General features: G+C 47.0%; 1 protein-coding gene across 2 annotated transcripts in view; it reads left to right on the top strand.

The window, feature by feature from the left end:
- cpx (synaptic transmission protein complexin) overlaps positions 1 to 24,699 on the top strand; it is a 406,174-nt gene that overhangs the window by 224,248 nt on the left and 157,227 nt on the right. The window contains exon 1 of one of the 2 annotated variants that reach the window (XM_037426903.2): positions 9,465 to 9,808. The exons of the other annotated variant lie outside the window; for it this stretch is intronic. The gene's annotated coding sequence lies outside the window, so the exon portion shown is untranslated. Of the gene's footprint in view, positions 1 to 9,464; positions 9,809 to 24,699 lie in introns of those variants that run through there. 2 annotated transcript variants of the gene reach the window in all.

The raw sequence follows: 24,699 nt of genomic DNA on the forward strand, positions 1-24,699 counted from the left end.
GAAACAACAAGAGGCTGCCCGTGAGCACGAAGAAAACCCGGATGGTGGTCTTTCGTCGGAAGTGTGCATACACCGCCCCGTCCCCGTAAGATAGCGGTGACGTGTTCATTTGTGTCTGAAATGACGACGAAATTCGCACAGGATATGTGTTCTGTGATCGCCAGCTGTGTTTTATCGGATAGCCGTGCTCCTCAAAAAGGCCTAGAACGCCGTCGGTAAGCAGCTTGTATGCAGGCGTGGACCGCTCTTCTATGCCCGTTGTGATGAATACGTGCTGCTACTGTGTTTGTGCACCGTCGCTGAATGAAAATCATTGAGCTACCATGCTTTGTGCGTACTTAGGTATATTTTGTGGACTTGTGCATCAGCAGTGCTAACACGCGTGGGGCAAAGAGCCCAGTGTGTCAAGCAATTATTGGATAATCAAAAAGGTGAGATCGTGTAGATTTATAATAAAAGGTTGGTGTGACATTTAGTGCCCTGCAGCCCACCTGAAGCTTACGCTTGCACCTTCAAGCGTTGTTGTTAATCGATGCAAAAAAAGAACTTTCCTACCGGTACTACATTGCGGGTCAAAAAGTCGTGCCTATATATATACCGGATTGTCGAAGTGTAGTTGAGCAACGCGTGCAGTCTGTGCTAGTGGTGTATTATTCTGCATTTGTTGTGTGTGCGTGTTTGTCTGTATGTGAATGTATGTGTCACCAATTCTGCCGTTCAATAAATTAAATCAATTCTGCTATTCAATAAATTTGTCGACTCTTGGTGAATGCACCCGTCATTTTTATTTTTTTACCACCAGAAATAACTCCCAGTAATCACCTCAAAAACCTTGTGAAGGTAGTAAAAATTTACTCTCTCTATACTCGCTGAAAACCTCACTGGGGTAAATAATTACTACTCTCGCTACGTTCAAAAACTCAGTTAGCACGAGAGTAAATTTTTACCTCGGTAGTAGGTGGTAAAAAAAAACCAGGAAAGGTGGTGCGCTAGAGGACAAATGGTTTAACCAGTTTTTGAGGTTATTTCAGGTCATTTTTGTTTAGTGTGTATGACGTTCATAGCGGGTTGTGGAAGCAGAGCAAGTTGTTTGGTGTCATCTGAACTCGTGGAGAATCCTTTTTCAGGATTCTGTGTGAAATTATCTCGCTTGTCTATCGTACAATTTGTTTTGTTTCTTATTCAATGCAATATTGTAACATGCCTACCTTGGCGTCATTTTACACATGTGGGCCCACTGAAGCACTTCAAAATGTTTGGTAAAACATATCGCTCCAATTAGTCACTCTCATCTAGTTACGCTAAAGTTAAGAAGAAAGAAGGGAGGGAGAGCTGTGTTTTCGCAAGCGGTTGTGGCCTTACGTAATACGACATGTTAACGCGTGGTGTTTAGTTTAAGATTTGCTGAATTCCTTACGGGTTTTTCTGACGCACTGTTTCGTGCAAAGAGCAGCATTCATATTTGTGTGTGTGTGTGTGTGTGTGTGTGTGTGTGTGTGTGTGTGTGTGTGTGTGTGTGTGTGTGTGTCTTATTGAATTCACTTTCGGCGTGTGCCGTTGCCGCTTAGGTTACGTCTTGATTTCGAGCTTCAGCCGCTAGCGTGGGCTCTTACCATCACGCGAGTTGCAAGGTGTGCACCAGAGTCCGCGGATGATGGCCCAGCGAGAACTCTCTCCTCTCAACAGTCTTCCGAGTGAGCACGCCATCTACTCAGTGTCTTTCCCGGCTGACGTACGCGGCACCAATGAGCATCCCACGAAGCCCTGTTCTCACACACGAAAGCTGAAACATGCGAGTTCTTCGTTCAGTGGGGCATTCTTCGTGGTTCTCGTGGCTTACGGGACGCGACGAGACGGCCAACCACCGAGATAGAATTGTTCTTGCTCCTCTGGCGACAGGAAACCCATTTTGGCAGGCAGCCATGGGCCCTCACTGTCCTCATCTCCCTTGTGCGTTCGCTGTACGACTTAGCTGCCGCCATACGCATCACGCTCGCAACTCGGAAGAGAACGCGCCGCCGGAGTTGTGGGGAAAGCGAGAACCACTTGTATAGTTTCACTCAGCTTGAGGGAGATGTAACGTGGTCTCACAGCATCAAGTAACCGTGCCCACAGCCGCTGATTCGGACCCAGACCAAATGGGCGCCCATTCCCCACGCACGTATTCTAGCGGAGCAGACAAAAAGAAACCTTACTCGTTACACATACGCAGCGCCGAGTAAAATAAACGTCTGGGATTGTTTTTGTTTTCTCTCTTTCGCTCGCGTAACATTCTCAGCCAGACGAGGGAGCTGGCGCTTGCCATATTTTCTTCTCTGCTTCCCCTCTCTTTGTCCGCTTACTTCGCCTCCTACTTGCAATAAACTTCGTCCGCTGCGTGTGAGCCTGTGTGCTGTAAGCAACGTGTGATTCCGCAGCCATTCGAAAGCGCGGCTGCCTGTCTCACTAGTGTGCCACTGTAACTTTGGGTGAGAAGGTTGCACAAATACACGAAAGGACGTAAGTTCCAACGTTCTCATTACTCGGTGTCCCTCGTCGCGTTAGCGTTAAACAAGGTTCTCGGTATCGATAGGCACCGTGTATCGTACTATGACCTCATCCATAAGCATTTATTTTGCCGTTTTATAATAACGGCAAAATGAATAGATAAAGTGTACAATCTAGCGAGACATATGTCTCGCTAGTTTATGTATTCGTGTACGTTGACATGCATGCACAAAAGAAAAACAATAACCACATCGCTTATTAGATTACTAATGTCCATCTTCCATCGAAGGCTGGTGCACTTTTATCATAATAGCTTTAAGAGTGGTGCGCACTATATTCTTGGTTTGACCCGTTCTTATGCTATTTTAAGCGGCTTTTAATTTATATTAGCACTAAGAAGCTCAATACTCAACTCAGCTGTCTATTATACAGCTGAGCTGAGTACACAGTATTATACAGGGTGATGACAAACATTGAGCAAAGGAACGTGGCAATATGAATTGATAAGGGTGGCGATGTGTGTTTGTTAGTTCAACGATACATTATCAGTGAAGATGGTTGAGCGCAGGGAAACATATGTAGTCATCAAACAGGCGTTCTTCTGGAGTTGTCGAACGCACGTCCAACGCCCGAAACGGCGCAGTATTATACCAACAATTACTGAACGATTGTGCAAATACTGTCGATTTCTTTAAAACCTGGGCTCATAGACAACACCGCCTGCACTGTAGACGTAAAAGGGGTGCAGGATATCGTCTTATTAGAAAGAAATCTAAAGGTTGCGTAGGGTACTCAAGGCAAAAACTTTAGCCAGGCAAACTAATCAGGCTTATTCATAACAAAGTAAACAGTCTGAAATGCCTCAAACTCTTGTTCTACGAATCTTGAACCCCTAATTTTTTTTCCCATTCTAGGCAAGAATCCACAATTAATGTATTTACCATTGCTCACTTGCTTCCATTGAAACCTAAGAATCCTCGTAGTGAGTAATTAGTTCTTGTTTTTAAACCACGTTACCGTCTCTCTCTCAGAAAAGGGCGTAATTATGCGCGGGCTTTGTTTCTGTTCTTTCTGTACCCTTCGCGTGCGCTCTTCCCTCGCTTGCGGCTTGTTCTTTTCGATTTCTTTCGCTATAACCAGACCAGTACGGGTAAATGCCTTTCCGAGATTAATATTGCCAACGAAGCAGTCTTGACAACTTCTCCTCTGATCCTCCACGAATAATGAAGCAATTAAAAGACGGGCGCAACGACGAAAGCGAAAGCGAAGAGCCGTTACAGTGTGCGTTGGACACTCGCGTGAGGAACAAGACTTCCCTCGGTAGTGTAGCCTGAAGGTATGGCCAACTTCAATTAGCTAACGAATGAAAGTATGAATACGAAGTTTAAAAACGGCAAGACAAAGGGAAATCTCTTCCCTGGCATAACCAAAAAACAGCTTAGGTAAGTAATTCTACCGAAGGAAGTGTGACGTTGCGTTTAAAAATTTTTCTCTGCGCCTGTAATTGGTACAAAATGAATATTTCTTCATTTTCCCAATGCGGCATGCCTATCCCCAGGCAGCATAGACGGGAAATCAATTGGCGAACAGCGGTGCGCCAAGCAGTAGAGTTGATGCTGTCTGGTCGTGGGCACAATGCCCCGAAGCGGCGATTTTTTTTTTGTAAGCGTTGCTTCACCATGTTCGGTGGTTTGGGCATATTTCGTTTTCCTTCTATTAAATTTAAACGAATATTACAGCGGAAGCTTACCCTGAAGGGACCTTCTAGATAAAGAACTTTGATCAATATTTTTGCCAGTGTTAGGACCTACTAATCGATCGAATTAGTGTCCTTGCCCATTTCGGCGGATCGTTGTGTCGACGAACAAACACGTATACTTTACCATTGGCGCATTGAATGCTGAACACATTTTTTCCCATAAGGTTTTATTAAAACCATGTTTTGTTATATATAGGTCAACTGTCTGGTTAGCTACCTATACATTGGAGGGAAAGGAGTACCCAATATTGATCATAAATAAATGCAGAATGCTTGTGTATCACGCCGTTCCACATAAACATTCGTTTCCTCGCATAGAGAAGAACGCAAAGCTTGATTGGAAGTGATCAAATGAAGCTGGTTACGTAAACAGTGCCTAGACGAGTTTTGTTTGAAATCAATCTTGTTTAGCTGGTGCAGTTCGTCGTGAACGTCATGAGCTTGCCTGTCACAATCAAGCGCCATTTATTTTATTTTATTTTATTTTTGAAAGAAAACAAACGCAGAGGACTCCACAGTGACGTGGTGCATAGCGCACAAGGTGCATTTGAATACCTCCTTTTTTTTTCTGAATTTCTGGAGCTCTTCAGTACGGCATCTCTCATAATCATATAATAGTTTGGGATGTTAAACTCCACATATCAATTATCTTTTTTCTTGCTGGCTTTTTTGTAACCTATACCCCGTAAAGGAATCTACATAAGGAAATATACGATGAGCGATGACTCACGAATAGAAACACAGTTCGCTATGTCATCGTCGATGGAAGAACAAAAAGATACGAGGTAGCGTCCAGGCATCACTTTCTTATGCGGGATCATTGTGAAAACGGGTTAGGAGCAAGTTTTTTTTCTCGAACTCCTCTATGGATACTCCTCAATAAAAAGCCTTTTCTTTTTTTATTTTTCCGTCACCATTGTACGCTTATTTTAAAAGGCTTCACATGTATTCTTATGTAACTGTCGTCACTGAACCGTTGCTTTTTCGAGAGCAGAAAGGGAAAAAAAATCAGCGCTCTTCTCTATTCAGATTTCTCACCCTTTCTTTAGAAGTGCGTTGCACAGCAACTGACGCCTCATACGGTAAGCAAAATGTTTATAAAGAAAGAACTCTTATGAGACGACAGAGCAGTGCGAAATGGAACAAGGTTTTGGCCTCATAGGCTCGATATCTTTCTTGAAATTTTGCACAAATATCTGCGAGAAATAAGTAAGGTACCTATGACGTGTCGTCACTGTTGGTTCAGAAGCTCAGTGTGTCTTCAAGAGCTCTCAGCACATCGTGATCCACCGCGGTGGTCTAGTGGCTAAGGCACTCGGCTGCTGACCCGCAGGTCACGGGATCGAATACCGGCCGCGGCGACCGCCTTTTCGATTGGGGCGAGAATGCTTGAGGCCCAGGATTTAGGTGCACGTGAAAGACCACCAGGTGGTCGAAATTTCTGGGGGCCTCTAGTACGGCGTCTCTCATTATCATATGGTGCTTTTGAGACGTTAAACCACAGATATTATTAAAGTACTGAAATATTGAGGGACTCTTTGTCAGCGGCACTCGAGTTCGCACAGCTGAATTCTCCGGCAGCGTCTCATTCTCCGGCAGCGCCTCCTTCTCCGGCAGCGTCTCCGTGCTTGCTCGGGAAACGCTGCACTGCGTTAACGTGGACTCCGAGCCCTGAGCGCGTCCACTCGACGCGGTTGCCCATTGGTTCAACGAACATTCAAAAAACAAAAAGTGAGCCTTCGAGCCGGGACCGCATAGCAACGCATGGCCAGAGAGGGGAGAACGAGCCGAGATTCGAGTCGGGACCGCAGAGCAACGCACCGCAGAGCGAGCCGAGACGCGAATGGCGTCGGACGTATCCGATCGAGCTCCTTCACCGAGTCCAGTTTCCTTATACATGTAACAACTGCCGATTCACCTGTAACTTAGCACAATACAGTTTTTCTTAAAATTTGAGCGTTGCCTTGACTACATTCATTTGGACATCCCTGACATCTTGTACTGTCTTTCTTTGTCTGTGCTTTGTCGCGCATTTCGAGCCAGAGCGACAAAGCTTGCCCCTCCAGAACCCCTCAAGGTTATTTATCATTGCTAAAGAAGGCGGCTGGCGCGTTTCCTTTCCGTCGCGATATCAGCTGCCCTAGAAATATTCGTTCGCACATTGAGCTCCTGACCCGCAAGGAAATATTGTCGATTTAGACTAAATACGGACCATCTCGGCTACAGCCAAAATGCGCGTGGAATGCCCATCTAATTGCTGCGGCACACGCATCGAGAAAACGTGTTTCCGCTGGGTATTTTGCGATCACGTTTTCCAGGCGTACTAAGAACGCCTTACATGTTCTTTGGAAGGTGAAAGTGTGTGCGTATGTGTGTGTACGTGTGTGTATGTGTGTATCTGTGTGCGTGCGTGCGCGCGTGGGTGTGTGTGTTGGTGTGTGTGTGTGTGCGTGCGTGTGTGTATGTGAGTGCGTGTGTGTGTGTATGTGTGTGTTTGTGTGTGTGTGCGCGTGTTTGTGTGTGTGCGTGCGTGTGTGTGCGTGTGTGTGTGTGTTTGTGTGTGCGTGCGTGTGTGCGTGCGTGTGTGTATGTGTGTGTGTTTGTGTGTGTGTGTGTGTGCGTGCGTGCGTGTGTGTCTGTGTGTGTTTGTGTGTGTGTGTTTGTGTGTGTGTGTGTGTTTGCAAGTGTGCGTGCGTGCTTGTGTGTGTTGTTGCGGTTCAAAGGAAGGTCGCTGATGGCATCCCACCGCTTCCACCAGTTGTTGCGGTTCAAAGGAAGGTCGCTGATTGCATCCCACCGCTGCCACCAGTTGTTAGGAATGAAGGGAGTTTACTGATGGCATCCCACCGCTGCCACCAGTTGTTGCGCGTCGCGGCGACCGCAGTCTGCGGGTAGCGGGGCCGATCGCCGTCGCTCCGTCAAGCCAAGGACTAGGGGAGAGCTTTGAGCAAACTTAACGGATTTATTTACATCTTTACAGTGAGTTGTCGAAAAGACAGAAGAGAAGAGAAGAACTAGTGGTTCCACAAACCACGAGCGTGGTGGTTGAACTTTACATAGTTCAGAGCGACGTCCAGCACTCTGCCGCGTCGTTTTATGCCCTGTCAGGCTCCTCTTCTCCGAGTCGACCACCAATCACGCACACACAGGTGAGGGGGGGCGAGCATGCAAGGTCCACGTGAACACTGCACTGTGGTGGCGCCAGCAGGGCTCTTCCTCGTCGTGTGTGTGCCTTTAGTTGAAAGTGCCCACAATCCTGGCTGCATACTTCAAAGGGTCCGCCGATTTTGTTCGCTCAATTAGCGGGGCGATCCACGGCAGCCGCCGCGGTCTCCCCCAGGAAGACGCCGTCCCTGTTGTCCTCTCTGTGGTGTCGCGGCGTCTTGGCGACACTACGTCTCGTCCTCCGGCCAGCAGGGACAATGCCTGGCGGGCACAGGCAGTCGGCCGGTCGGCTACTTGACGGGGGATTAAAGAAGCGCCGCTCCGCCGTCAGCTCTGTCGCCGGTCACGCCAGCTTTTCCGTTGCCCGATGAGTCGCCGAGTCCATTAGTCACGCTGCTGCTTGAAGGGACGACAAAAGAGTCCGCACTTGAAGGACGGGAACTCACCTCTGCCCGCCGCCTGGTCGGGATAATCGCTCAAATACTTTACAGCGTCCGTCGGACTGGGCGCCGAAGGGATTGAGGGCCTCACCAGTGGATCGGCCCACGCACAAAGGCGTCTGCTCAGACGAGTTTCCAGGCCAAACTTAACAGCGCCGTCTCGTGGAGTCGGCCTCTGTTGCTTCCTCCGTCCAGCCGTGGCGAGACTGTCTTTTTGGCACTAATCCGGCGTGGCGAATGACCCGCTGGGTCAAGGCATAGCTTGATCGCTACAGTGTGCGTGCATGTGTGTGTGTGTGTTTGTGTGTGTGTTTGTGTGTGCGCGTGTGTGTGTGTATGTGCGTGTGTGTGTGTGTGTGTGTGTGTGTACACTGTTGGCGCAGAAACAATCACTACGCAGAAATGGGAAAACCCCCGCACATAGCGCCGAAGAGAGAGACTTTTTTACAAGAAGCACATAAATATATGCTGAAAAGTATGGTAATATGCATGCACCACCGATTGAATGCCACGAGGGGATATGGAAACAAACATGTAATCAAACAAGCGCACTACGTCACAGTCGTATTGACATCATCTCCTCAAAATCAAATATTTTAACGCTCAAGCATCGTATGGCAATGTGACTGTTGTATATAAACTGCGTCCATAAGTTCTTTTGTGAAATATACTTTCTGCAATTACACAGACGTCTGGCTAAATAACGTTTGAAACTACCAATGCCACTCCTCTCTTTCTTTCTTTCTTTCTTTCTTTCTTTCGTTTTAATCAGTGCCAGATAATCTGTGTGGGAGGCTGAATTTTTATTCACGCCCTACCTTGTATTCAAATTTGTAACACTACGAAGAGAAATGAAGCCATGCGCTTATGCTCATCTGCAAAAGTTTCGTGGATGAACGATTAAGTCCCGTTTGGTACGCTCGTATGTTAGCCGAAAATTTGCAAGCTTCCTGTGCATATGAACATTGAGGCTTTCAAAGTAAGACGCTGGGAATTGGACTCCCATATACCTCTCGGGGGAACCGCATACGCCCGAGTGCGATCGTTGTTCGAGAACGCCAGATTTCATCAAACAATTTTTTTCTTGTCTACAAATTCATTAGAATAAAGGACAACTGCAGCATGCAACGCTGTGTGCCGAATTACTTCGTGTTCCCCAAAAGGCGGGAGTCTCATAGTAACTTTTCTATATTCTGCCGCATGCGGTAACGTCCGTTCAGACCGAATTCCGCGTGCGCCTTCGCATCTGCACACGAACTGCTTTGGTACAAAGCATTTGCTTTGCAATTAGAGGAGCGAAGGGGCTGCTAACAAAGACCACTCAATTGATTGATCAGTCAAGGAGTCACTTCTAAGTTGGAACGAAGCGTACACGTCTGACAAGACGATTGAATAGGCTTTATTTCGGTCACGGCGATGTTTCGGAGATTTCTTAGAACAAAAAAAAAAAAAAAAGCGACTCCCCGTCGACCGAGCGCCATCCCGTAGCGCAAGCAGACAAGGCTCCGTTCGACCGCGCGCGACTTTTGCGGCATTCAAGAGAAAAGCGCTCGCGCCGGTGCGTGCACACAGGCGTTGGCCCCTGCGGAGAGTCACGGGGCTGACATCGCGGCAGCGAGCTCGGGCTGTTCGGGCCGCGTGATTGACGTCGCAAGCACGCGGCGCGCGGCGACCGCAGCTGTCGGCGGTCGCTGTACTACAACTGCTCGAACCGCCCCCGGCGAGCGCGCGCCCCTACGCTCCGAAGACGGACACGCATTGCTAGGCGGCCGCCGCAATTTCTCCAACCTCGCGTGCAACGTCTTCGTATGTTTTGCTCCGCGGCCTTCGCTCGCCTCCTTTCCTGGCGGACTCAGTGGCTGCCATTCTTCGCGCCGAGTTGTCGGCAAGTGTATCTGTCCTGGACACGTTCCACTCGCCCGAAGGACCGGACTGTTTTCACTGTGCGGTGGCCACGGTGAGTCAAACGTCGTAGTGTGCGCGGAAACGTGCGGAAGATGTCGCTTCGCGTTCGTTGGTTGGCGAGCGCCTCGCTTGTACTACGAGCTGGCCTTTGTCAACAGGGGTGACGTTGCCATGAAAAGGAGGCCAATCGCTGTCACTTTCGCGAGTGGTTACGTGAAATAACGATTGTGTGGAAACCGCTGAACATTTCTGTACTTGAAAGCCGCTTTACAATCGAGCACCAAACAAATTACTTCTACTTTTTTTTTGTATTGCGCCCTCAAAGCCAAGGGAGATTCATTTGTCTCAGTCTGTGGCAGTGTGTTGATAGCAAGAATGCTTGGCACAAGCGAGAACTCGAAGGACAACTTGTTCTTTTCTTTTAAATATTACTCCTTGAGGTCTGTTTCTCATGCATGCGCAAAACTGTCACTGTTTATACATTTGCGTTAGACGAAATGCCAAAGCCAATTATGAAATGTCGTAAAATGATCAGGAAAAAAAGGGGGGGAGGGAATTTGCGAGTTGGCACGCACCTATTGGTCCAGCTTTCTGAGTATTTTCTCTTTGTCAATCACTTTTTCCCTCTATCACTATTTCATTGCGGAAATTCGGTGTCAAATACGATACATATATACTTAGCGCTGTCGCAAACCAACATGGAACATCGTTGCACTGCGTATGTGCGTGTTTTTTTTTATTGATATGTAGCAGCAACTAACCTGACAGTGCCTCAGGGTCATGTTACGAAAGAGTGTGTGTGTGTTATTCATGTAGCAGGACGAAGTGAGAAAATTGGAACGTACGATATTTTGTTGCCCTCGTCAGCATTATCAGCGTTCGTATTATTGTTAGGAATTTCCTTCAGGTGAGATCATGCTGCTAGATTGTTCCAGTAATTGGAAAACCGTCAACATGTGCTTATGTTGAAGGTTTTTCCAGACATGTTTTGATGTCCGAGCAGGGAGGAATACGCCTTTTTAGTGCTATTGCTTCGCGGCGTCGTTGTCAGATTCGGTCGTGCAGCTGCTGCTGGAAATAAAGCGAATCGAGTATTATTTGGCCGCCGCCCAGCCACAGTCATTGTTTCAGTGTCGTTTCATCACGACAGGTGTCAGCACATGGCCAGCGCCGATGGCAAATCAGGCGTGCAGAAATACATAGTGCTACAAAGCTTGCCCACTACGCGGCGTTATTTTCATTTCAGCTAGCCAAAACTTGTTCTCTTTCTCTCAATGCCCGAGCTCGAGGTCTCTAAAACAGACATAACTCTTTTAACACGTCTTAAAAACACCTGTGATAAATACAGGTAAACACTCCCTCCTATTGATGCACATGGTATGTTGCTTTCATTCTCATGGTAATAAAATGACGCTACACATGAAAACTGTTGTAGAATCTTTCAGGCGTCTATACGTATCTTCGCAATAAGTGAATGTGCGAGCGGATATCACGCACTGAGAGTATAGTTCGTGGCTGTTGTGTGTTTGGTTATCTTGAACTATGTGACATTCTTTTTTTAGCTATCTCACAATAATTGTAGTTGCACTGCGCGATCCGTGACTTGTGTTCGGCATCCAGTGTTTTTACTCGATACTGTTTGAACAACTCTTCTTATTCGCTTACACTTTCACATATTTATTTTGATGTCATATGAGCTCGTTTTTTACTCGTTTAGATTTTTGCATGCCAGATTTAAGTGGAGCAAGTGCGAAATATGGTGACTGCCACCTGAGGTGACTTCTTTTTTTTTTTTTCGAAGCCGCACTCTGGCGCGTGGGATTATTATAGGGTGAAAGGCCCCGCCTAATCCGGCACTATATGGCCTCCATCTATCGGCGACAACGACACTTTACTCTTCAAATAAATGCAGCACATCTCTCACACGACCCACTCTTTCACTCACATAATTGGTGCTAGTCACTTGAGCCCTTTGGACCATGTGCGTTTTATGCAGAGAAACCGGGAAATGGAGAAAACCCATAACACTAGCACGTCCTTTCTGACTTTCAGCAAGCACCATTTTTATTGTTGCCAATGTTTTCATCTCTGCGCGGACCTTATCTGGCGACTGAATCGTGAATGTTTTTCTATGAGCATTTTTCACAAAAATAAAGCCCAATTTGGATTGACTTATTAGGTAAAAAGGGGCTGTAGTTCAGTGGAATGAAAATAGAGTAAAACAAAAGCGGGTCTATAGTTATAGACCGGCTCGTTGTTGGCGCGTACGCTTTAAACCTGAAGTTATATATCACTGACTAACTCGAAGGTCCAGCTCCTAAAAGAGCTGGTCGCATGCTATAGAGCACTATAGGCACATTAACAGTGTTTCCGCGGTACCCGAATGTCCGTTCACACATGCTTAAATATGACCATGTTACAATGTACGCACTGGAAACTGGAATTTTCCTCTGTCATACAACAATAACTACTGCACCTGCCCACTATTATATGAGCCCCACCGTGGTGGTCTAGTAGCTAAGGTGCTCAGCTGCTGACCCGCAGGTTGCGGGATCGAATCCCGGCTGCGGCGGCTGCATTTCCGAGAAGGCGGAAATGTTGTAGGCCCGCGTGCTCAGATTTGGGTGCACGTTACAGAACCATAGGTGGTCGAAATTTCCGGAGCCCTCCACTGCAGTGTCTCTTATAATCATATGGTGGTTTTGGGACGTTAAACCCCACATATCAATCAATCAATCACTATTATGTGAATCGACAACAAAAAAATCACCAAATCAACTGCACCTACTTCAGCTGTTTCTAACGAACTACCATTGAAGCTGTGAGATTCGCGACTGCCATACTGTCACCTGCAACTCACGGGGCATCGGAAATGTACTTCTCGGCGGAAGATGATGCGTGTTGATGCTGACTTTTAAATGCGAAGCACTTCTTAGTGAAATCAGACGACTTTGAATCTATCTATCTATCTATCTATCTATCTATCTATCTATCTATCTATCTATCTATCTATCTATCTATCTATCTATCTATCTATCTATCTATCTATCTATCTATCTATCTATCTATCTATCTATCTATCTATCTATCTATCTGTCTGTCTGTCTGTCTGTCTGTCTGTCTGTCTGTCTGTCTGTCTGTCTGTCTGTCTGTCTGTCTGTCTATCTATCTATCTATCTATCTATCTATCTATCTATCTATCTATCTATCTATCTATCTATCTATCTATCTATCTATCTATCTATCTATCTATCTATCTATCTATCTATCTATCTGTTTATCTATGTCCTTATCTATCTATCTATCTGTTTATTTATGTCTTTATCTATCTATCTATCTATCTATCTATCTATCTAACTGTTTATCTATGTCCTTATCTATCTATCTATCTATCATCTATCTATCTATCTATCTATCTATCTATCTATCTATCTATATATCTATCTATCTATCTATTCTAGCTGCCTACCATTTCTTACTTTCCTGGCCGTTTCGATGATGGTATCTATACCAAAATTGGTATGGCATAACATGACTGTATGACGAGCATAAGTGTTTAGTCACTACACGAAAGTCGTTGCATGTATGTCATGAATGTCACGAATTACATTAATGATCTTGCTGCTCTTGCGGTGGTTTTGTTGCCATAACATATTGCCAAATTGGTATGGTATGACATTACTTCATGGTGAACATGAGTGACAGAACCTAACGTGGAAATTATGACATGCATGTCATGCAAGTCATGACTACAAACCATGCTCATGGGGCACTCGATGTTGTTTCGCTAGCTTCACATATACCAAATTGGGTATTACGTGACGCGAACGGACGATAAATGTTAATGAGACGACCAAACATGATAATCGTGGCATGCGTGTCATGTAATACATGACTACGTGCTAGCCCATAGTGAGCTCGCGGCTGTTTCGTTAGCTTCACACACACACACACACACACACGCACACGCACACGCACACGCACACACACACACACGCACGCACGCACGCACACACACACACACACACACACACACACACACACACACACACACTAAAGAACCCCAGGTGGTCAAAATTTCCGGAGCCCTCCACTACGGCGTCTCTCATAATCATATGGTGGTTTTGGGACGTTAAACCCCACAAATCAATCAACACACACACACACACACACACACACACACACACACACACACACACACACACACACACACATATATATATATATATTTATATAAATATATATATATATATATATATATATATATATATATATATATATATATATATATATATATATACACAAAATTTGATGATACGTGACGTGAATTGATGACGAAGGTATATGATTGATAATGACATGCGTGTCATCTAAGAACATGACAACATATCACGGTCATGGTACGCTCCCGGTCGTTTCGCTAGCTTCACATATACCGAGTTTGGTATTACGTGTCGTGAATGGACGAAGAATGTAAATGACATGTCCAAACATGATAATCATGGCGTGTGTGTCATGTAAACTTGACTACATGCTATGCTCATAGCGTGTTCGTGGCCGTTTCGCTAACTTCACATGTACCATTTTTATTATTACTTGACGTGAATGGATGACGAACACAAATGCCAATCGCAAGCATGATAATCATGACATGGAAGTCATGTACGGCATAATTTGCGTCCGCCTCGTAACGTTGCGCTGATTTTAAAGTGACATGTCAACCTTCCTTATTCGGGCTTCGCATATGATCGATTCCCACTGTACGTGGGATCTGTCTATTTTTTTATTGATGTGTTTTCACAGCGATTTAATATGAGTTATGCGTACTGATTATGCCAGAAAGCAGAACGCTCAGAACGTCTCTGATACCATGGCGGGATTGGAGAATTCCTGCTGCGAGTTTCCGTACATCGATATGTGAGGTTTAACGTCCCAAAACTACCATATGATTATGAAAGACGCCGTAGTGGAGGGCTCCGGAAATTTTGACCACCTAGGGTTCTTTAACGTGCACACAAATCTGAGCACACGGACCTACAACATTTCCGCCTCCATCGGAAATGAAGCCACCACAGCCAGGATTCGAACTCGCGACCTGCGGGTCAGTAGCCCAGTACCTTAGCCACTATAGACCACCGCGGCGGGGCGAGTTTCCGTACAAATTTTCATCCTGGCGGCGTACATCTCGTACGTGGCTGCTGCCTTCGCAGATTTTTTTCTCTCTGGAGAGAACGAATGGATACTTTGGCTTCCTACGTCTCCCGTCATTTGTACACATGTGGGAAAGCTGATAGCTTCCTGCCGTCTGCTTCACTGAAACTGACCGCTAAGGAGCCTGTAGTGACCCACATACCTTGTAGAACTGCGTCACCTAAACGGACACATGCTCAGGTTGTTCATCCCCACACTCTATTTTGAGTGGACTATGACAGGCGCAGTGCTTACTTGCCACAGGGCAGGCGCGATTATACAACGCACTCACCTGAAACAGCGTTCTTGCTGAGCAAAAAACAAGTCTGCATGGCCAGAATAGATAGCATGTGCTTGTTTTTTATAGAATCCGCGCAGAAATTTATTTTGTCGGTATATGACGACGCGCGCAGATGTAACGTTGGCTAAAATTTCTTTTCAACATCGTGAGTGGGTAAACAAAAATGAACAAGGACTAAAATATGGTGGGCACAACGCCAGTACTGTTAGTCCTCGCTGATTTTGCGCTGTTTTGTTTGTACGTCCGCCATGAACCGTGACCAGCTCTCCCAGTTGTCAATCTTATCTAACCTTCTTTAACACGCTCCGATGCCTTTCACATCTGTTTTTTGCCGGATGCACTTATAAAAAATAAAAGCTCAGCCAACTTTGAAAATGCGTTACATGAATTGTTTCTACTGGTGCATATAAAATTCTAGTACGAGCAGTTTTTTTTTTGTCATAATAATGACTTTTATTTGTTCCGTGTGTTTATGTTGTTGGTGAGCGTAAGTGAATTTGTATGCCACATACGATCATGAAAATCATTATTTATCATTTTCATCCTGTGTTAGTACCATGCAGAATGAAAGCCCCTCCAAAGAATCTCCAGATTATCCTATATAATGTTTATGCTGATTCCATTTTATCCCTTCTAACTTCCTAGTTTCGTCACTCCATCTATCTCTCTGACTTCCCCGACTGCGCTTTTTATCCCTCGGTGACCATTTAGTGATTCCTCTCACTGCCCACCTCGTTATGTGTCCTACGCATTACTTGACCAGCCTGCAGGTCCTCTATTTTTTTTTTTTGCTTGATGTCAGCTAGAATATCCACAACTCTTGTCTGTTCTCTTACCCATTTATCATCGTCCGATCTCTCAATGTTATTCCTATTGTTCTATGCTCCATTGCCACGCTGCATGGTCCCCAGCTTTTGCTCTAGTGGTTTTCTTAATCTCCCCATACGTGAGAACTATACCACTAAGCAGTGGTTGTAGACTTTTCGCTTTAGTGAGTGACAGGTTATTTTATATTATTTGGGAGTGCCTGCCGAGTGCACTCAAGCTCATCGGCATGCTTTATGTATGATTATATGCCTCACTTATCCTCTATTTGAGCTCCTGAATTTGATAATAAATAAATAAATAAATAAATAAATAAATAAATAAATAAATAAATAAATAAATAAATAAATAAATAAATAAATGCAAACAGGGTGTGTGCAAGAAGGAAGAACATGGCCATCAAAATATAATTTTATTATTAGTAGTAGTAGTAGTGATAGTAGTAGTAGTAGTAGTATTATTATAGGAGAACGCGGAGGAAAAAGTCAATTTTGATTAGTCTTGACACCTGGAAAGCTACGCGTGTGTTTTATTTCTTGATCGTTCATGGCTGGCGTAGTCGAGTGAGTGTCATTTCTGTTGACTCTGTTTGCGCGTATTTTCGTACTTTCGGCGCTCTCCGACGGCAGGCTGACCGGGATAAATGCGTGGCTGCTCACCACTTCGGAAGTATCGCATTTATAAAGGATGATCAAGGCGAGGAAAAACGTCGTTCGCCGCTGTTTCTTTTTTTTCCCCCTCCGCCAACGGCGCTGGTAATTGCAAAGTTGCAAAAGGATCAGTGACACGTGCCTCCGAGTTGGTGCCGCGCTCGAAAGCACTCCTTTCAAAAGGCGTGCGGCTGTTTTTCAGTTCAAAACTCCGCTGCTCCGCGTGTCTGTATAGCCGCGCGCACAGCGGGGATCCCGTTACCCGAAAGCACGCCGTTTCTGACGAACGAAAGCGGGGGTGAGAAGTTATAGAAATTAAGGTTCACACTGGGCTACTCAGAAAGAACAGAACGAGAATTTCGGTGGCCCAGTTCTTGTATCGGCTCTTTCAAATGGGGGCAAGGTCGGCCCGTGTTTCTGGAGGGGCGTCTCTGCTTTGGTAGGGGGGGCACCCATTAATGCGTCTGTGTACTTGTCTGTCTTCGCCACTCGAGCCCTCACAGGAGGCGCCATCCAGGAGTGCCAATGGCGGCTGCAGCGAGACCCTTAAAAACGCGAAAACACTATACGGCTCTCTGTCGTCGTGCTTTCTCCATTTGTGCAAACACGCACACACGACCCGTGTCTCGCGATAGTTGAGCCTGGCTATGACGCTATACGTTCGAAACTTCCATCGAAGTTCTCCGAAAAGAAAAAAAAAACAGAGAAAAATACGAAACGAACGCGTAACGTGGGAAACGAAATTGGCAGCAATGGCGCACGAGAACTCGAAGAAACGCTCCGAAGAAGCTCTTTATTTCTCTTCCCGGTTCCCTTTCCTCGCCAGTGAAGGCGCGTCGCCCGTGACACGCCATTTCAGCTGAGCGTATAAAAGATTGAGAAAACGGTCGTCGGATAAACAAGGCTGGAGGCGACGACGACGCACTTCGCACGCTCTTTTTGCAAGTAGATTGATTTCGTCCGTTATTTGCCGCTTTTTTCACCCCCGTTTTCATAGCGCTGTCGTTTGTTGTGCCACTATCATCGCGCGCTTTTCCTCTCCCCTTATATATGATGCACTCACCCTTACGCTCCATTTCGCTATTGGGACTCAGCCATGTGCGTTTCAAGCTGCAGTTCTACCATAGCCCATTTTTTTTTTCACGCACCTTTCATTTTCCTTTGTTTCTTCTTTAAAATCTCTCTCCATCCGTACTTCAATTTTCTCCTTGTTTCACTTCGGCCGCATCGCGTGTTAGGCCCGGTCTGCAGTGCTCTATAGATAGGCAGCTCGCGCTCACATTCAGGAACTCTTTCCCCGGGGGCAAGTAATGAATGGCCCTCTTTTTTCTTTTAATAAAGAGGGAGAGGAGTGTGTGAAGCTGTATTGCTAATGAAATCGTTTGGCGCGTTTTCGGCCCGCTGCAGCCTTATCTAGCGGGAACCCGATAAGAGAGAGCGTGTTATCGCTTTGCCAGCCCGTGTGCTTGGACGTCCGTGACGAACACGCACATGAAAATTGCTTGCGAAGCGGACATGCGCCAAACGACGACGCTTCCTTTACCCTCTGCGACTCCCTTTTCATACTCGGAATGTGCTCTTTATGGCGCGAATTCGCTTTACACTTACTGGGTCCCATCTTGCGCGCAGAAAACGCAAAGTACGGAGTGAAAGGAGAACGTGGCACACCCCGTGGTTCCGGCCATGCCGTATATGCATGCAGTTTCACCTAAGGGCGCCACGAACCATTAACTCCATTCTGCGAAGGCAGTGCGCTCGCGATGCGCCACGCCGGGCCACCACTGATGGTTTCTCGCTGCGATGGTGCAAGATGGCGCTGCATACGAACAAGAGAAAGTGTCGTAGTGGTCGGATAAGCGAGCCGGCAGCTCGATTCTAGTTAGGCGTCACTTTTTGCAGCCCGTTTCCTCAGTAACGTGATCATCTCTCAAGGTTTTTTTTCCCCTTGTCGCTTCCATGAAGATTTTTTTTTGTCTGCTCGTTTACTTGTGTTAGTTAATCTTGGTTTGCTCGGTTCATGTATTCGAGACGGTTTAAGCACGCTACGTTTCACGCTTACCGAGAAGAAATGTACCATTTATTTTTGGCTGTGCCTCTCTGGCTTTGTTCCACGCTGCTTTTCCTTTTTCTGTGTTACTACGCGTCTTTTAAAACGGACACTTTTCGTTGGTGTCAACTAACGTGCATACTAACATTCCTTTACATTTGCACAGAGCACCTCCATGGCACAGTATAGCTACGATTTTCGGCTGCTGGAACGAAGTACGCGAGTTCCATACTCGGTTGCATTTCGAGAAAGGCAAAATGCTAAAGGGCCCTGTACACTGTGCGATCTGAGAGCGCGTTAAGGAACACCAAATGGTTCCAGGAGGTCTTCATAACGGCAAGCCTCATTGTCATATCTGGCTTCGGCATGCAAACGTGCAGTTTAATAATAATAATAATAATAATAATAATAATAATAATAATAATAATAATAATAATAATAATAATAATAATAATAATAATAATAATAATAATAATAATAATAATATATTTTACGACACTGAATATAACACTAGTGCTTGGCGTGTAAACCACCAAAAGATGTTTTTTTATTATGAAGCCATGTTACCTCATGCACACCCTTCAAGTAAGATTGCGGTGCCTGCAGCCGAGAACTCAAGACTGTACACCTGCACTACGCACATTCTGAGCTCATCTTTTCGGATTATGTGACAGCGCTTCCTTGTAACGACAGGCTTGATTTCCTTCTGCGGGAAGTTACGTCACCTTAGAAATAATTGCACGCGTGGTTCTGCCCCCGCCTGTTGTAATACACGAGCTGAAAAAGTTTCGTCCGCGATGATTTACCCCGCTTAGGAAACGCCCGGCTGGTGTCATTTCCGGTAGTTTTTCTAAAGCTAGACGCCCACCTTTGGCAGAAAACGCTATAGTACTGTGCACGTAACGCTATAGTAATGTGCACGTGCGAAGCCTACAGGTGAGCGTTGCCCGGCGGCTTGTTTACGCCACGAACTGCGCGTATAAATTATAGATATACCCCGATGGTTTATGTTAATTAGCCACTGTTTGCGTTGTCGGAAAAAAATTGACACCCTCTTATCCGCTTGTGCTTTCTCTACGCTGTTTACGTGCGGCAAGACCATGTTACCCAACCGCACGGTCGCTCACGTGGCCAACCGCCGTTGTTGCCGGTCGGCAATCTGAGGGGAACCGAATAGGCAAACGTGTGTGTATACCACCTTCTTGCTCTTCGCCGAGCAAGAAGGTATTGATTTTCACTTTGGGCCGTTGCTTTTCCGGTGGCGTCCTTGTGCTTGCGGATGCAAATAGCCGCCAGACTCGGCAAACCTCCGACGTGCACGAGAGGCGTCGGGTGGAATGCCTTCCGAAGAGGCACGCCACTCGAAGGCCGCCTCTTCTTGCGGCGAATAGCGGGAAACGTTAACGTGGAGAAGCCGGCCAGTTCAGCACCCGTGTGTGCTGTTATTTCTATTATTTTTGTATAATTCTCAATCAACACTCTCTATGGAGGCAGCCAGCTAGAAAGTGTTGCGTATCGCAAAATAAAAAAATTAAATTCGTTTTCACCTGTCAAAACCAAGACACGATTGCATATTAGGCAGGCTGTTGCGAGAGTATGGGTTAAATCTGTCAACCTTTAAATGCTTGACGGGTACTTGAATTTAAGAACACAGGTGTTTTCTGCATGTTGCCTTCAGCAACATAGGACCAACGGGACCGGGAATCAAACCCATGTCTTCGAGAACAGCAATGTGACACCTTGGGTGCAATGCTATCGCAGTGGCTCGCTCGTTGATGAGCCCACCAAGTGACGATGAGGCACTTATATCGGCAAGTTGACAAATATAAGTGGGGTGATTTCGGGCCATATACACTTCATTGGATATCTTGCACGAGATTTAGGCAAACACTCTACACAATACCTTATACCGGTTTAACGGAAACAGTTGCTAGCACACTAATAGAACTATATGCAGAATTACCGGTGTTACTGCCAGAACAGTGGTACAACGCTGAAGTTCTATCGTCAATGGTTTAGTGCCGCACATACGCGTCACGTTTACATTTAGCTCATATTTTTTGGGGTAACTTATCCACAAACTTTTGTTGTCACGTTGAAGACGTAAGATAACTATTTCGCTTTTTCGAAGAAATATGATTTTATATATATATATATATATATATATATATATATATATATATATATATATATATATATATATATATATATATATTGTTGAGACGTTTATTGGCGGACACTTGTCGACGATGCTTGACAGCGACAGTCAATGCGGGTACCGACTCTCGGCACGAGCTGCTCTTCTTTTTGCTAAAAAAGGGCAACCCACTAGAAGGCGCTCAAGAGGACGACCCACTGTTCGAAGGCTTCGCCACAACTACCCCGGGTACGAAGAGGGAGCCGCCTGGCGACCTAACAGCTGGTTACTATGAGCGGGTCGTGGTAGGCTTTGAGGCGCTCCACGTTGACAATGTCGCGCCCTCGACGGCGCATGTCCGAAGATGGTTCGATGGGTTCGATCAAGTAATTTACAGGGTAAGTGCCTTCGACGACATGGTAGGGGCCTTCGTATTTGGGCAATAGTTTTGAAGATAGGCTAGTTTAAGTGGTAGGGATCGAGAGCCAGACGAGCACTCCAGGGAGGAACGTGGGCGCAGTAGTGCTGGTGTCAGCGCGAATGCCTTTTTGCCGCTCTTGATCATGCGCTGTAAAGGTCCTTGCAAGCTCTCGACACTCTTCAGCAAGCTTGGCTGTAGCAGAAATAGGCGCCCACTCTGACGGATCTGGCTTGTACGGAAGTATAGTGTCGATGGTGTGCGACGGGTGCCTTCCATATAATAAAAAAAGGTGAAAAGCCAGTAGTGATCTGAGGGGCGTTGTTATATGCGTAGGTGACGAAGGGTAGAATGGAATCCCAATTTGTGTGATCGGCGGCGACGTACTTGGAGAGCATGTCGCCGAGCGTACGGTTGAAGCGTTCAGTGAGGCCATTCGTCTGCAGGTGGTAAGCAGCAGTTTTGCGGTGAACAACGTTGCACTCTTTGAGAATGGCTTCGACGACTTCAAACAGGAAGACGCAGCCTTGATCACTGAGCAGTTCCTGAGGTGGACCGTGTCGCAGCATGAATCGTTGGAGCAGGAAGGAGGCCACATCGCTCGCTGTAGATGCGGGGAGAGCGGCAGTTTCGGCATATCGCGTGAGGTGGTCCACAGCAACAATGGCCCAGCGGTTACCAGCCGACGTTAGTGGAAGAGGCCCATACAAATCGATGCCAACGCGCCCAAACGGCCTGGCAGGGCAAGGTAGAGGTTGCAGACCTACCGGTGACGGGTGCGTTGAAGTTTTGCGGCGCTGACATTCTATGCAGGAGCGAACGAATTTCTGCACAGAGCGGTACATGCCGCGCCAAAAGTACCGTTGGCGAATGCACTGGTAAGTCTTCGATACCCCGGAGTGCGCACATTGCGGATCAGAATGAAAGAATTCGCATATGTCAGAGCGCAGACGGCGGGGTATGACTAGTAGCCACTGGCGGCCGTCACCGTTGTAATTGCGTCGGTGGAGAAGGTCGTCGCGAACGGTGAAATGGTGGGCTTGACGACGCAACGCGCGAGTGCATGGAGTGGATGGATCAGTCAGCAAGCCTATCAGTGAGGCAATCCATTGATCCTTGCGCTGTTCAGTAGCAACGGCATGAATGCTAATGGAAGAAACGGCAAGGCGAGACGCTGAGTAATGGGCATTGTCGTTAGGCAAGGGAGAGCGTGACAGGGCGTCGGCGTCAGCATGTTGCCTTCCGTTGCGGTACAGCACGCGGATGTCGTAGTCTTGCAGGCGAAGTGCCCACCGGGCGAGACGGCCTGAGTGATCTTTCAATGATGACAACCAGCATAGTGCGTGATGGTCGGTGATTACATCAAATGGGCGACCATACAAATAAGGTCGGAACTTGGTAAGGGCCCAGACGATTGCCAGACATTCTTTCTCAGTGACGGTGTAATTAGTCTCGGCTTTTGTAAGCGTACGGCTTGCATACGCCACGACATATTCCGGGAACCCTGGTTTGCGCTGCGCAAGGACAGCGCCGAGACCGACACCACTGGCGTCCGTGTGTACCTCTGTAGGGGCAGTAGGGTCGTAGTGGCGGAGTATGGGAGGCGACGTCAAAAAACGACGGAGCGTTGTGAATGCGTCGTCACACTGTGATGACCACGAATGGAGAGGTCCGTTACTACTGAGGAGCTTTGTCAGCGGCGATACAATGGACGCGAAGTTTCGGATGAAGCGCCGAAAATAGGAACACAGTCCTATGAAACTGCGCAGTTCCTTGACGAATGTTGGCTTGGGGAACTCGGTCACTGCCCGAAGCTTGGCTGGATCGGGGAGAATTCCGTCCTTCGACACGACGTAGCCGAGTATTGTCAACTGTCGAGCTGCAAATCGGCACTTCTTTAGGTTCAGTTGCAGACTGGCGTCACTCAGACGCGTTAAAACATGCCGCAAGCGTTGAAGATGCGTGGAGAAGTCCGGAGCGAAAACAATGACGTCATCGAGGTAGCACAGGCACGTGTGCCATTTCAGGTCACGCAGAACGGTATCCATCATGCGCTCAAAGGTGGCGGGCGCATTACACAGCCCAAACGGCATGACGTCGAATTCGTACAAGCCGTCGGGAGTGACGAAAGCGGTCTTCGGTCGAGCATCCTCAGCCATAGGTACTTGCCAGTACCCTGAGCGCAAATCTAGAGATGAAAAGAATTCGGCTCCTTGCAGGCTGTCAATCGCGTCATCCACACGCGGTAGTGGGTACACGTCCTTACGAGTGATCATGTTGAGGCGTCGGTAGTCCGCACAGAACCGTCCTTCTTCGCGACGAGAACGACAGGAGACGCCCAGGGGCTGTTAGAAGGTCGAATAACATCGCGGCGTAGCATGTCGTCCACTTGCTCGTTTATAACACGGCGTTCTGTGGGAGATACGCAATATGGACGTTGCCGTAGTGGTGGTTGTGCGCCTGTGTCAATGCGATGCGTAACAGTGGATGTGCGGCCGAGAGAAGGTTGAGTGACATCGAAAGAAGAGCGGAATTCTTCCAACAGGGCCAGAAGCTGGGAGCGCTGGACCGGCGTAAGGTTGTCGGCAATGGAAGGACCGAATACATCAGCGGATGATGAAACAGATGTAAAAACAGCACTAACCCTATTGGAACTTCGGCAGTGCGTGTCATCAGGTTGATCAATGATTTGTGCGTCTTCGATGTGTTCCACGCTGCCGAGACATTCACCAACGTAACACTATACGGGGATGAGTTCAGAACAAAAATAGTGGTGCTGCCGCGAGTGACTTGCACGGTCGCGAAAGGAACCAGCAAACCTTTTCTGGTGAAAACACGATGAGATGGTGAGAAGAGTGCAGCGGTGTCGGAAAGACTTGCGCAGTAGACCGACACCGCCGCGGACGAGTTTCCAGGCACTTGCGTGTCGTCCCTGACAAGTAACTTGCTTGCAGCAGATGGACTGTCGGCCGGCGTCAAAGAAGAGAATGGTGTCAGCTCTATTTCTGCTGGTGCGCAATGAATGACGGCGTCATGGCGGGAGAGAAAATCCCATCCTAGGATGACGTCGTGAGAGCATGAAGGAATTATGATGAATTCGACGGCACACATCACGTCCTGAATCATGAGGCGGGCTGTACACATCGCTGTAGGGTGAATGGTTTGGGCGCTGGCTCTACGGAGGGAGAGCCCGGAAAGTGGCGTGGTCACTTTGCGCAGTAATCGGCTAAGCTTTGCGTCCATGACGGATACGGCGGCTCCAGTATCTGCAAGGGCAGATGCACGAACACCATCCACAAGCACGTCTATCACGTTCGATGGGCTTTCCTGAGGGCTTCCGCAGTTCGACAGCGTCGCAGCCCTTGCCTCGTGGAC

Source organism: Rhipicephalus microplus, chromosome X (assembly GCF_043290135.1).
Source record: "Rhipicephalus microplus isolate Deutch F79 chromosome X, USDA_Rmic, whole genome shotgun sequence".
Classification (NCBI taxonomy): Eukaryota; Metazoa; Arthropoda; class Arachnida; order Ixodida; family Ixodidae; genus Rhipicephalus; species Rhipicephalus microplus.